Source organism: Rattus norvegicus, assembly GCF_036323735.1.
Source record: "Rattus norvegicus strain BN/NHsdMcwi chromosome Y unlocalized genomic scaffold, GRCr8 chrY_unlocalized_12, whole genome shotgun sequence".
Classification (NCBI taxonomy): domain Eukaryota; kingdom Metazoa; phylum Chordata; class Mammalia; order Rodentia; family Muridae; genus Rattus; species Rattus norvegicus.
This window is the reverse complement of record NW_026947370.1, coordinates 342,018-354,270: the sequence shown is the minus strand read 5'-3', so window position 1 is coordinate 354,270 and position 12,253 is coordinate 342,018.

Genomic DNA, 12,253 nt, shown 5'->3' with positions numbered 1-12,253 from the left:
TATTCTGGAAGCCCGAGCTTCTTCTGTGATGTCACAAGTGTTGTCCTGACTGCAACTTCCTCTTAGATATCCCTTCAGTACATCTAGGGTTTATTAATTGTACTTTAATGCATTGTATACAGCAATTTGGGAGGGAGAAACAGAGGATGAAGTGATCAGACATGGGGAATATGAAGCTGGCCTTCTGTCTTGGTATAAAAATGGAAGAAATACGTGGTCAGTGGGAAAGGTCCTTGAGTCTTGGGTAGAGGTCGAGTAGGTTCACTGAAGATATAGCCTTGATCTGAGATTTCCACATATGGAATCAGGAGCTCGGAGTCTCTCAGAAGCATCTGAGATGCTTCTCAGAAGATCTGAAAAATAACTTGTTATTTTGCTTGGAAGTCAGATACTTTATATAATTCATTTCTTTATCCCAAAAGCCAGGTGTTGGGAAGGGCACTATAATTTTTCCTGAGAGCTCATAGCTTTTACCATTTTACCTTGAAGGAAAACGTCCTAAGGAAGAAAGATAAGTCAAGTATTGTGTCCTCAGCACAGAGAAAACACCTCCATGCATTGAATTCTAATAATGTAGTTTGTGTCTGTCACTAATATCTGGGAGGAACAAGTGATTCTAGATGAGACTTCATAATATCAGTCTTTCCACTAGTATTACTCTGAATACCATTACCTGACAGTAACCCCTTAAAATTCTGAGTCAATAGTTGTGATTAACCGGAAGATTTCTTTTCTTTTATTTCTTTCATATTTTTTTTTATTTTTAACAAATTTTATTGCTTTTTTAATGGATATTTCTAAATTTACATTTAAAATATTAATTCCTTTCCCAGTTTCCTGACTATAATATCTCTTACCAGTCCCCTTAACCTTTTCATTATAACCCCTCTTTCTGCCACTGGACATTCACTTGAACTGGGAGTCAAAACTAGGCAGGACCAAGGGTTCTATTTCCATTGTTACCCAACAAGGCCATCCTCTACAACATATGCAGTTGGAGACATAGGTCTGTTCATGTACATTCTTTGAATATTGGTCTACTACCAGAAAGCTCTGTTTCATTGGCATTGTTGTTCTTACAGGGTTAAAAGCACCTTCAACTCTTCTAATCCTTTCTCAACATCTACCAAAATAAGTCTGTTTTCAGTTCACTGGTTTGACACTATTGTTCATGTTGTGGTTTGCCTTGAAGTTATCTGTATTTGATGCTAATTCCACTGCCCCAGGTCAGCTGCATAGTCCTGTACTCAGAACTAAGGTTACTTCAGCAGAACCACGAGTCCATTGAATTTGTAAAGTGTATGTGAGTGTCAGGAACAAGATAGAAGGAGGGTTATCATGGGAGGAGAAGGCAGAATGAGCGAGAGAGAAGTTTGAAGGGAGAGGAGGAGACTAGAGGAAAAAAAAGAGTGAAAGGAAGATGACAGAGTGAGAAGCAATGTTAGGAGAATTTAAGATTGTGCTCTGTGTAATTACAGGTCATTATTAATGTTCCTAAGGAATGGATGGTACCTGGTTTGTATGTTTAAGTGGACAATTATATCGAATCAACTGGATCAAAGAGTATTGTGTTGTGTGTTTTTTTATGTGAGGGTTTGAGTATTGGAAAATGTGCGGTGGCATGAAACATTGCGCAGCCAAGGAGTGAGGTGTTTCTGCCAAGATATCTAGCAGAGAATCTGAGACACTTTGGTGCCAGAGTTAGCAGGGTAAAAGAAAATTTATTTTTTATTTTTATATTTTACAAGAACACATTCACTTCTGTATGTAATATGCTCTAGCTGTGTCTCTCAGGAAATATCAATATCTGGTTCCTGGCAGAATGCACTTCTTAGCTTCATCAAACTTACCTAATTTTTGTGATATATATACCCTTTGGGTGGATCCTACCGCTACGTGGATTTTCACATGGATTCTGCACAACTAAGTCAAGAGTGTAGAATCCACAAAGGACAATAACAAATAGACTCCCTCCTGTTCTTGTGAACATATTGATGTTGAGGTTTCCCTGGAGCTCAAGCCATACCTCTCCCTGTCTTCGTCTAGGATCTTGTTATTCCTGAAGAATGAATCATAGTATAAGATCCACAACATTCAAGTCTGGCCACGGGAACACCGTATGGTAGATAAAGCAGAACTGATATCAAATAGTTAGAGAACTGTATTCTATAGTTCATGTTGTCCTCTGCTTTACTGATGTCTGGTAATTTTGGGATTAAATAGGGATTTACGTGTTTATCATTTCAAGTAGGTACATAATATTTGGACTGTTATATTCATTCTATAGCTGGACAACATTTGTTGCCAAAATCATTGCAGAAAATGGAATTGGAAAAAAGAAATTTTGAGTACACATTCAGGAATATTTATAAAGTCCCATACCAAGGAATGTACAATAAGAAAGTAAAATACAGTATTCATTCAGTTGAAGGTCTGTTGGGAAAAACTTGCCATTGGGAAACAGAGAAAACCTACAAAATTGAACTGTATTTCATGAAAAGTACCTGGGAATAAAATTATTATTCAGAAGAATCTCCTCTACTCCATGTTACAAGATCTTTTCTATCCTTTCCAAGCCCTTGAATAACATATTCCTTAGAGAGATGGAGAACATAAAGGTTTCCACTGAATCACGGGAGACATACCAGGAAAGGGCACCCTCAAATCTAGTCAATGTAAGGAAAGCTGTTTAGCCAGTAGGGCCTGGCAGTTCTCAGTGACATCATGATGAGGATCTGCCTGAAAAATCTCTTGCAAGCTGGAGAGCTTTATCTTCTTCTGTGATGTCACAAGTTTCGTCATGTTTGCATCTGCCTCTCAGGTATTCTTTAAGAACCTCTAAGGTTTAGTAATTGTCATCTAATTCAGAGTAAACAGCTATTAGGGAGTGAAAACAAAGAGGATGAAGAGATCAGAAATGGGGAGAAGGAAGATGCCTTTCTGTCTTTGTCTAATAAAAGGAAGAAAGATGTGTGCTTGGGAAAGCTCAGTGACTCCTTGGTAAGGGTTGAGTGCTATTGCTGAACAGAAAACATTGATCTTAGCCTTCCACATGTGGGATTCAGGAGTTGGGGTCCTCTCAGAAGCATCTGGATATCTCTGTTCTTATGGTTCCTGAAAGGCATAGAGTTTATATAATTCATTTCTTTATTTCAAAGGGAAAGTGTTGGGAATGGCACAGTTTTTCCCTGAGAGCTCATGGCTTTCATTCTTTTTTGTCCAAATGAAAAAGGTCCCACAGAAGAATGTAAAGGCAAGTATTGTGTCCTCAGCTCAGAGTAAACTCCTCCATGCTTTGGATTCCAAAAGTGCAGTATCTATCTGACTCTGATATTTGGGAGAGAGAAGTGCTTCTAGTTGAGACTTCATCATCTCTGTCTTTCCACTAGTATTACTCTGAATAACACTTTAGATTTCTGAGTCAATAGGCATGATTAGGTGACAGTTTTCTTATCATTTATATCATTCTTTTATTTACTTTTTTGCAAATTTTAGTGGTTTCTTAAACTGGATATTTTGATATTTACATGTAAAATAATATTTTCTTTCTCATTTTCCTTCCCATAAGATCCCTACATATTCACTATCCCTTCTTTAACCACACTTTCTGTCCCTTGACAATCCCTTGAACTAGAAGAAAATCCTAGGTTGGATCAAGGGCTTCTCCTTCCATTGATGCCCATTAATGCCATTCTCTGTTACATATTCATTTAGGGCAATTGGTCTGTCCATGTAAAGTCTTTGAATATTGTTCTAGTACCAGAAAGCTCTGGTTCATTGGCAAAGTTGTTCTTATGGTGTTGAATGCACCTTCAACTCTTGCAATCCTTTCTCAAAATCTACCAACAAGAGGGCGGTTTTCAGTTCACTGGTTTGCAACTAGCATTCACTTCTGTATTTGACATGCTCTAGCTGTGTCTCTCAGGATGTATCTACATCCGGTTTCTGGTAGAATGCACTTCTTAGCTTCATCAATCTTGACTAGTTTGATGACATTATATATATATATATATATATATATATATATATATATATATATATATATATATGTATTTTTGGTGACTCCTACAGTATGAAGTTAGGTGGAATTTTAACATGGATTATGCGCAACTAGGTGAAGAAGGTAGAATCCACAAATGCATTGCAAAATAGACTCTCTCCTGTTCTTATGAACCTATTGAAGTTGAGGTTTCACTGCTCCAGAAGCCATTCTTCTTTCTGCCCATTGTCCTCTATCTTATGTTTGGTCTTAAGAAAGATTCATGGTAAAACATCCTAAACCCTTAAATATGACCGTGAGACACTGGAATGTAGATATTGCAGATGATATCAAAAGCGAATAAAGAAGAGAATTCTATGCTCCATGTGGTCCTTTGCTTTACTGATATCTGGAAATTTTGGATAAAATAGGATTTCAAAGTTTATCATTTCATGTCGGTACACCATATTTAAACTGTAATAGTCTGTAGCTGTGCACCTTTGTTGAGAAATCATTGCAAAAAATTAAAGTGGAAATCCGAATTTTTGAGTACACATTCAGGAACATTTATAAAATCACCTATCAAGGAATATACAATAAGAAGTGAAATACAATATTCATTCAACTAAGGGTCTGTAGAGAAAATACTGGCCTTTGAAGAACAGAGAAATCCTAGAAATTGAACTGTATTTCATAGTAATGAACCTGGGAACAAAATATTATCTAGGAGAATCTCTAACATCCCATGTTCCTAAATCTTTTCTATCCATGCCAAGTCCCTGACCAAATTTCACCATTCAGAGCATGTAACCAATAATGAAGCAAAGAACAGTTTGCAGCTTTAGAGAGATGGAGTTCATAAAGGTTTCCACTGTGTCACAGGAGACATACCAGGAAATGTCACCCTTGTATCTGGTTCATGTAAGAAAAGCTGTTCAGCATATAGGCGATGACTGGTGTCAGTGACATCATCATTACGCCCTCCTATAAAAGTCTATTGTAACCTGGAGATCCCTAGCTTTTTCTGTGATGTCTGAAGTGTTGTTGTAACTGAAACTCCCTTTCAGATATTCCTTCAGGACCTCTAGGGTTTACAAATTGGCCTGTAATTCAGAGTAAACAGCCATTTGAGAGGGAGAACAAAGAACATGAAAAGATCAGAGAAGGGGAGAAGGAAGTTCTGTCTTGGTCTAAAAAAAAAGGAAAAAATACATGGTCCATGGGAAAACTCAGTGAGACCTTGGTATAGAATGAATGGGAATGCGGAAGAGATATCCTTGACCTGAGTCTTCCACATCAAGAGCTGCGAGCCTCTCAGGAGCATCTAGACTTCTCAGTTCTTATGGCTTCTGGAAGTCAGAGATTTTATATCATTCATTTCTTTATTCCAAAAGCCAAGTGTTTGGAAAGTAAGAGATGATTTCTTGAGAGCTCATGGCATTCATTCTTTCTGTCAATTATAAACAAGTCCTAAGTAAGAAGGGAAAGACAAGTATTGTGTCCTCTGGTCAGTGTAAACTTCTCTATGCTTCGGATGCCAATAGTGCAGTTTGTTACTTATACTAATGTCTGGGAGAAAGAAGTGCTTCTAGTTGAGATTTCAACATCTCAGTCTTTCCACTACTATTTACACTAACATTTTAGATTTCTCAGTCAATTGGTGAGATAAGCTTGCAGTTTTCCTTTCTTTTATTTCTTTAATTTTTTAATTTTTTTTTTAGCAAAACTCTCAAATCTCATCCTGGGTGACGATGTAGATTAGACCCATTAGATGAAATGAAGAATTAGAAAAACTCTCCTGATGATGAAAGTGGTAAGGAAATCATATTGATGTATCATAAATGCAGTGCCAAGAGTAATTTTCAGACTAGTCTGGGGAGATGCTGCCTTCATCAGAGACCACAGACCTTTAGTGGAGTATGATTCAGTACTAAACTGGGAAGGGGAAATTATGGTTGATATTGTTCTAGTAGATCTCACAACATTAAAAAGTGTTTCTTCCAGATAAATGAATGATTATTGTAAAGCAATCCCGGAATGAACTTATGAGACCCACCATTAGCCTGTGAAATAATGTGTTAAAGAAGAAATCTGTGTCTCTCCAGGGACAAACTGTTGCTTTCAAACCAACAGTAAAGTGTCCATTCTATGAATGATACATAGATATACACACATTATAACAGGATGGACACAGAGTTTATTCAGGTCCATGAATGAGGTATTCAGCAGTTGACCTGACTCAGCAATAAAGGTAATTTTTGCCAACTCTTGAGACCTGAGCTCCTTCACTAGGAGATCCATGATTGAAGGAAAGACCATACTTCAGACAATGTGTCTCAGATTTGTATTTAGTTCAAGTTTCATGGGCTTGGTCCTCAGAAGGAAAGACATCTTGTTTTCCAATTCTTGTTTATCCTATAATCCTTCTATCTGATGCACTCATGCAAATAAATTACTGTGGATTTCACTGATAGGTTATTATTGCTATTTTAATTCTCTTGCCAAGAACTATAGAAAATAAGAATGACTGTATCAAAGCATCATATGAAAATCAGATTAAGGGAATGTGGCCATTGGATATTTGTAACTGAGCTGAAACTCTTACTAGAGACAAACTGCTGTAGAAGGTCTTCTATAGATACCTGGTGTAGTAGTTGTTGTTCCCCAACAAATACTAAAGGAAGAATATCTCTCTACAGAGGAATCAGACTAGTCACAATGATCACAGACTATGGACCACATAATTTAACAATGGCTGACTATTTGCAAAGTCCTAGAATGTTTTATTAGTTTATTAGTCCAATAGGCTAGATGTCTCATCTGGTCATTGGTATATTGATAAATCTTCAGTATGTAGGTTCTCATGTCTGTGAGGGTTTGGTAGCAATGTGACTGCAAGCAGGAAAAGGTGAAAGCTTCTTTCTTCCATGTTTTCTATGGGGATTCAAATAGAATGCATGGTTAAGAATACATTGGGATTGCCATTCTCAAACAGACATGTATCTTCAACTAAACATTATTTTCTGGGAAGATGCACCCTGTCAGCATGGCACATGTGTATGTGAACTGCAATATCTTGTGTGGGAAGGCAGTCCTGTTCATCAATCCCAATTGCCCCTATTACAGAAATATCCAAGACTTCCTCAATCAACTCCTTTGCAATCATGGTCTTCTGAGATTTGAAGACATTACATCTACTAACAACACCAATGGGTTCAGGATTACTTACAACAGCTCACTGGAGTGAGAATAGTTCCTTGGGTCTTTATATGTAGACAAAGAATGCATAGGCAGACACAGTGATCTTATCTACCTGCAACAGAATGGGGAGCTGATGATGTGCCTGAAGCAGATTGGAGCTCTGCACTTATAAAAGGGGTGGCAGTAAAAGCCCATGCTAACAGGAGACATTCAGCCATCCTGAAGCCAGGCAGAGAGTTGATGTGCGTCACAGAAGATGTCAGCATTTTCTTATGATTGACATTTTCAACAAATTGGCTTTTATTCTATTACTCAGTGCAAAAATCGGTTGCTGTTTGCCTCAAAAATTGTGGTAGGGAAATTTAAGGGGCAACAGAAGTTTGATTATTCAGTCTTCTTGTGCTGACATGTCTCTACCTCTAAGTCTATGTTCCACAATCCAATGCATTTAAATCTACAGAGAATCAGTTACTGTTTCTCTACCATGCTGATCTGCTGAAGTCATTCTACAGAAGTCCACCTCCTAGTAATTATTAAAGAAATGAATATTGTGAAGTTGTTTATGATCTACACACAGGCCTTTCACACCCAAAGCATGTACCATCCCACTTCTGCATTTGCAGCTTTCAGCCAGTGTTCTCAACCTATCCATCCTACAACCCACAGAAGTCCACAATTGTATGAGGATGCTGTTTGAAAAACAGATTAATAGATTTATTATAGTTGTTCTTCACTGTACCCATATTAACACAGACGGCAGAGCATATGATGCATTCAGCTCTGTTTGTAGTGTTTAATTGCCCATAAGGTCCCAAACAGTTGTGAGTTGATTCTATCAGAGTACCAGCAAGGTCAAATATGAAATGCAAAATTTCAGAACACTCCTTCCAAGATTGTTTGTGAAAGAAGTTGTTTGCAAAACACTGTCCTAATAAATTTATTACATTCTCACTTTGATATTTTGCTTTGATGTCTTGAAGTGACGTTTATTATTGATATGCAGGTCCCCTCTATGGTCTCCAGTGAGAAGGATTCATTCCTCAAATGAATGTATCTGCAGATGCCTGAAAAAATAAATATAACAATTAGGTCTTGATAAAGTTCTAGGTTAAAGATGCAACATCCTACTCCAAAGATCCATATAAGAAGTACATTTGACCTTGCCCTTATGCAGAAATTCGACACATATTCCCTTTGTCGTTGAAGTTTAATTAATCTCAGATGAATAGTTGACAACCAAGAATAGCCTTTAGAATCATTTTACCCTCTTCACTAATAGTTTTGAGCAAATGGAACACTAAAAGATCACAAAGAAGAAATGGTTATAATCAAAAGATACATGTGGTTCAGCTCTAACTCTCATGGTCTAGGTGACTTTGGACACACTCATTATGGTCATGGATTGCTCTCATAAGACTCTGCAGAAGGTTGTTCCTACTGCCTCACTTTAAGCTCCAGGAAGACCAAGCCACCAGAGCTGATCAAGTTCCCTTAGAATGCACTTGAAAGCCAAATACGCTGAGGAACTTTTGATGTGCTTTAGCTCTATTTTCAGTTTTTTTTTAAGCCTCTACCAAACAGCAGGCTACCATTTTTACTCCCTACTCAACACCTCTAAATCTGTCCTAGCTCAGTTGCTCAGTTGACATTAGTCATTGCTCACCACCCCAAGTATGCTCTCATCTTACTGTGTTTCTAACATCCTGCCTGCTACACCAATTGCCACTCCATACTAGGTCTCACATGACTGGTAGCTCTTACTCCATCTGAAGTACTAAATACTTTCTCCACCCTTGTGTCTTCTAACCTGCCTGCAGGAATACTAGATATCCACACAACTGGTTGGCCAAGAGCATCTTTATTGAACTATACAGAAACAATTTGGAAACAGGACCTTCAGTGTTCGCAGGATGATTCCTGATCTAAGAATCAAAACGAGACCATACAATACTCAATACATGTCTCCGGTTTTGGAAGGGAGATAGAGCAGTTAGAATTTCAGAGTTGAAATTCAAATAATTATAATATATATGTAGCATTAGTTATGCCAGGAAAAAAGGATCCAAGAAAGTGTAAATGGGTAACATTAAAGGCAAAAGAAAAACAAAAACAAAAACAAAAAAAAATACTACAGCCAAGAATGTGGACCTGTCAGAAAGGTTGGGCTTTTTCCGGCCATCTGAATTTGTACTTGAAATTCTTCCGACCAATTATTGATCTCTGCATGTAGAAAAGAATAAAAAGAAAAAGAAAACAAAATAAAATAAAAAAATCAACAAAATGTAACAATAAGCAAAAGCAAAAGCAAATCAACCCCATTTCTAAAAAAAGAGGATCGAGTGAAGATTGTTTAAGGTTCTCATTTTCAACTACAACTACAAGCCACCAATAGCTTTCAATGCAAAAATTATTCATTATTTTATTTGAAACTTCTCTGTCGGTCAAAGAAACAAGGTTTATACGATGCAAAAACAGAAAACAGAAACAAATCATACTGTACAGCTCACCACTCATATTACTATGGTGACTGTGGTCAATGCGGAGAATATGTGTTTGACAACGGGTCTTGTGGTTTTCTATATGCTGGCAATATCTATGACTCTGATATGAGTTAGAGTCATCACAAAATCATCACTAAATGAACTGCTCCTTTTCTTTGGAGCACAAGATGTGGCAAAAACTTGACTGACTATGATTTGTAATTTGGACCTAGCATTTGTAGTAAAGCTAAGGCATCTGATGGAAAATCCTCCACCAAAACACTGGATCGTCAATGTTTTTGCCAACCAAAAACCATGTCCTGAGTCTACCCTGCAATCTCCAGAAGAGGTTTCAAAATGTCAAACTTCACAATATTTTATTTGTGGCTTTGTTTTGTTGTCATTTTTTATTTTAAATAAAGTGTGATTTCTGGCATAATCCGTCTAATTTTTCCTCATATAGAACTTCACTTTTGATCTCAAATTCCATTCATGAAGGGGTACTCTTATCTTTTGTTGGCTAAGTTTTCTATTTTCCTTTTATGGCTTGCTGTGATTGCTTATTGTGGCTGTCTAAAATATGCATTATTGAGCAACTGACTCCATCAGATTGGCTTGTAGGTATCAGTATTTTGCATTTTCTTGATGGCTAGATGATGTATGGATACATTGCCCACTGTGGATGATACCAACACTAGTAAGCTGAGGAGGTTATAGAGAAAAGGTAGCTGAGCAGATTAGTAAGCAGAGTTCCTCTTAATTTACATGCTGCTTCCGTGTGTCCTTTTCTTGTATTCCATCATGAACTGTAACTTGTGAGGTGAAAAAAACCTTCAATTTCCCACCTTGGCACTTTTATGATTACTATAATATAGTAGTACTAACAGGAACATTTGGCATTTTCTGGAGATCTGATCTGATAGTCTAGCCTCCTGTTGGTATGTAACCTCACCTTTTAAATCAATAAATTAATCCTGGACGCTCCAATCCTTTGAAATATTCACTCTGCCAATAACATCACACTGTGTATGTAACCCTTACATTTTTTAATCTCATGATATTTTTCCTCCCTCTTTTTTCTCTTTAAAATTATCTCCCTAAACATGCTAACATTTTTTAATCTCATGATATTTTTCCTCCCTCTTTGTTTCTCTTTAAAATTATCTCCCTAAACATGCTAGCACTTAGCACTTTAAAGTTCTCCTCTGTCCCATAGTAGAATAATTATAGTCAAATTCTTGAGTTTCATATAAGTGGGTGATTTATTGTAGTAAAATTTTCTAATCAATATTTATTGCATTAGCTTTATTAATTAATTAACAATTGACATTATTATATTATCTACTTATACTTAAAACTATAAAAGCTTTGATTTATTCAAGTCTTTAAGGTCCTTCAGAACATCAGCTGGAACATTTCCTTATATATTCTGGATGGATCATCATTACTTCATATGTCTTCTAACTAATAGTATGCTTTATAACTTTGCTAATCCAGGGTATTTTGTTATGTATTTTAAGAGTGTTTCAAGTGGAATATTTCCCTGATTTTTCTCCCATTGCTTGAAATTGGAAAACAGGAAAGATAATGTGTTCTGAGTAATCACTTTGAATTCTACTATTTATGAATGTATTTTCAACTTTAAGAAACTTAATCTTTTAGAGAACAATTGTCTCTATTCAGGATCACTTCTATCTAATTCATAGTGGTCTTTGCATTTTAAATATTTTTATCCACAATATTTAATTTTATATTTTCAGATTGTTGTGAGGGGAATTTTACCCATATTTTCTCACAGTATGGTTTGTATTGGCAAAAAGTAAAGCTAAGGAATTTTGTGTGTTCATATGATGTTCTGCTTTTATGACCCTATTTTTCAGTCTTAAGAGACTGATACATTTTTAGAGTTTTTAAAATGGTATCACAACATCTGCAAATGAGAACATTTTGATTTCTTCGTTTTTCATTTGTATTCCCTGGATCTTCTTCAGTTGTCATATTGTTCTAACTAAAATTACAAATACTATAATACATAGGTATGAAACCAGTGTATATGCTTGTCTTCTCCTGCTTGTAGTGGAACTGCATTTGATTTTTCTCTCTTTAGCAAGATGATTTTGGTTGGCTTCTTGTACCTTGCCTTTATTATGTTGAACTATATCCTCCATACCTACAGCTTCCCCAGGACTAATCAAACTTGTATGTCTGGGATTTGAAGAAAGCTTATCTGGTTGAAGATTATTTTTAATGTTGACTTGAATCTGTTCACAAGTATTTTATTGAGAATATGTGTGTATAGGTGTAAATTAGCGTGTAATACTCTCTCTTCCTCTCTTTGTGTCAGTCGTCTGTAACTTTTTCTCCCTCTCTCATTACCTTCCCTTTTGCCTCATTGTCCCCCTGTCTCATTCTCTCTCCTTATTTTCTCTGTCATTGTTAGATAAAAACAGATTCCAAAATATAATTTTAATGTATTCAATCCTTTTCTCTACTTTATGAAATAGTCTTAGACACTTTAAATGCTATTTAAATGTATATTCATTTCTTTTCAACTGAATACATGTGGTCCTATGATATTTGAGGTGGGAGAAAT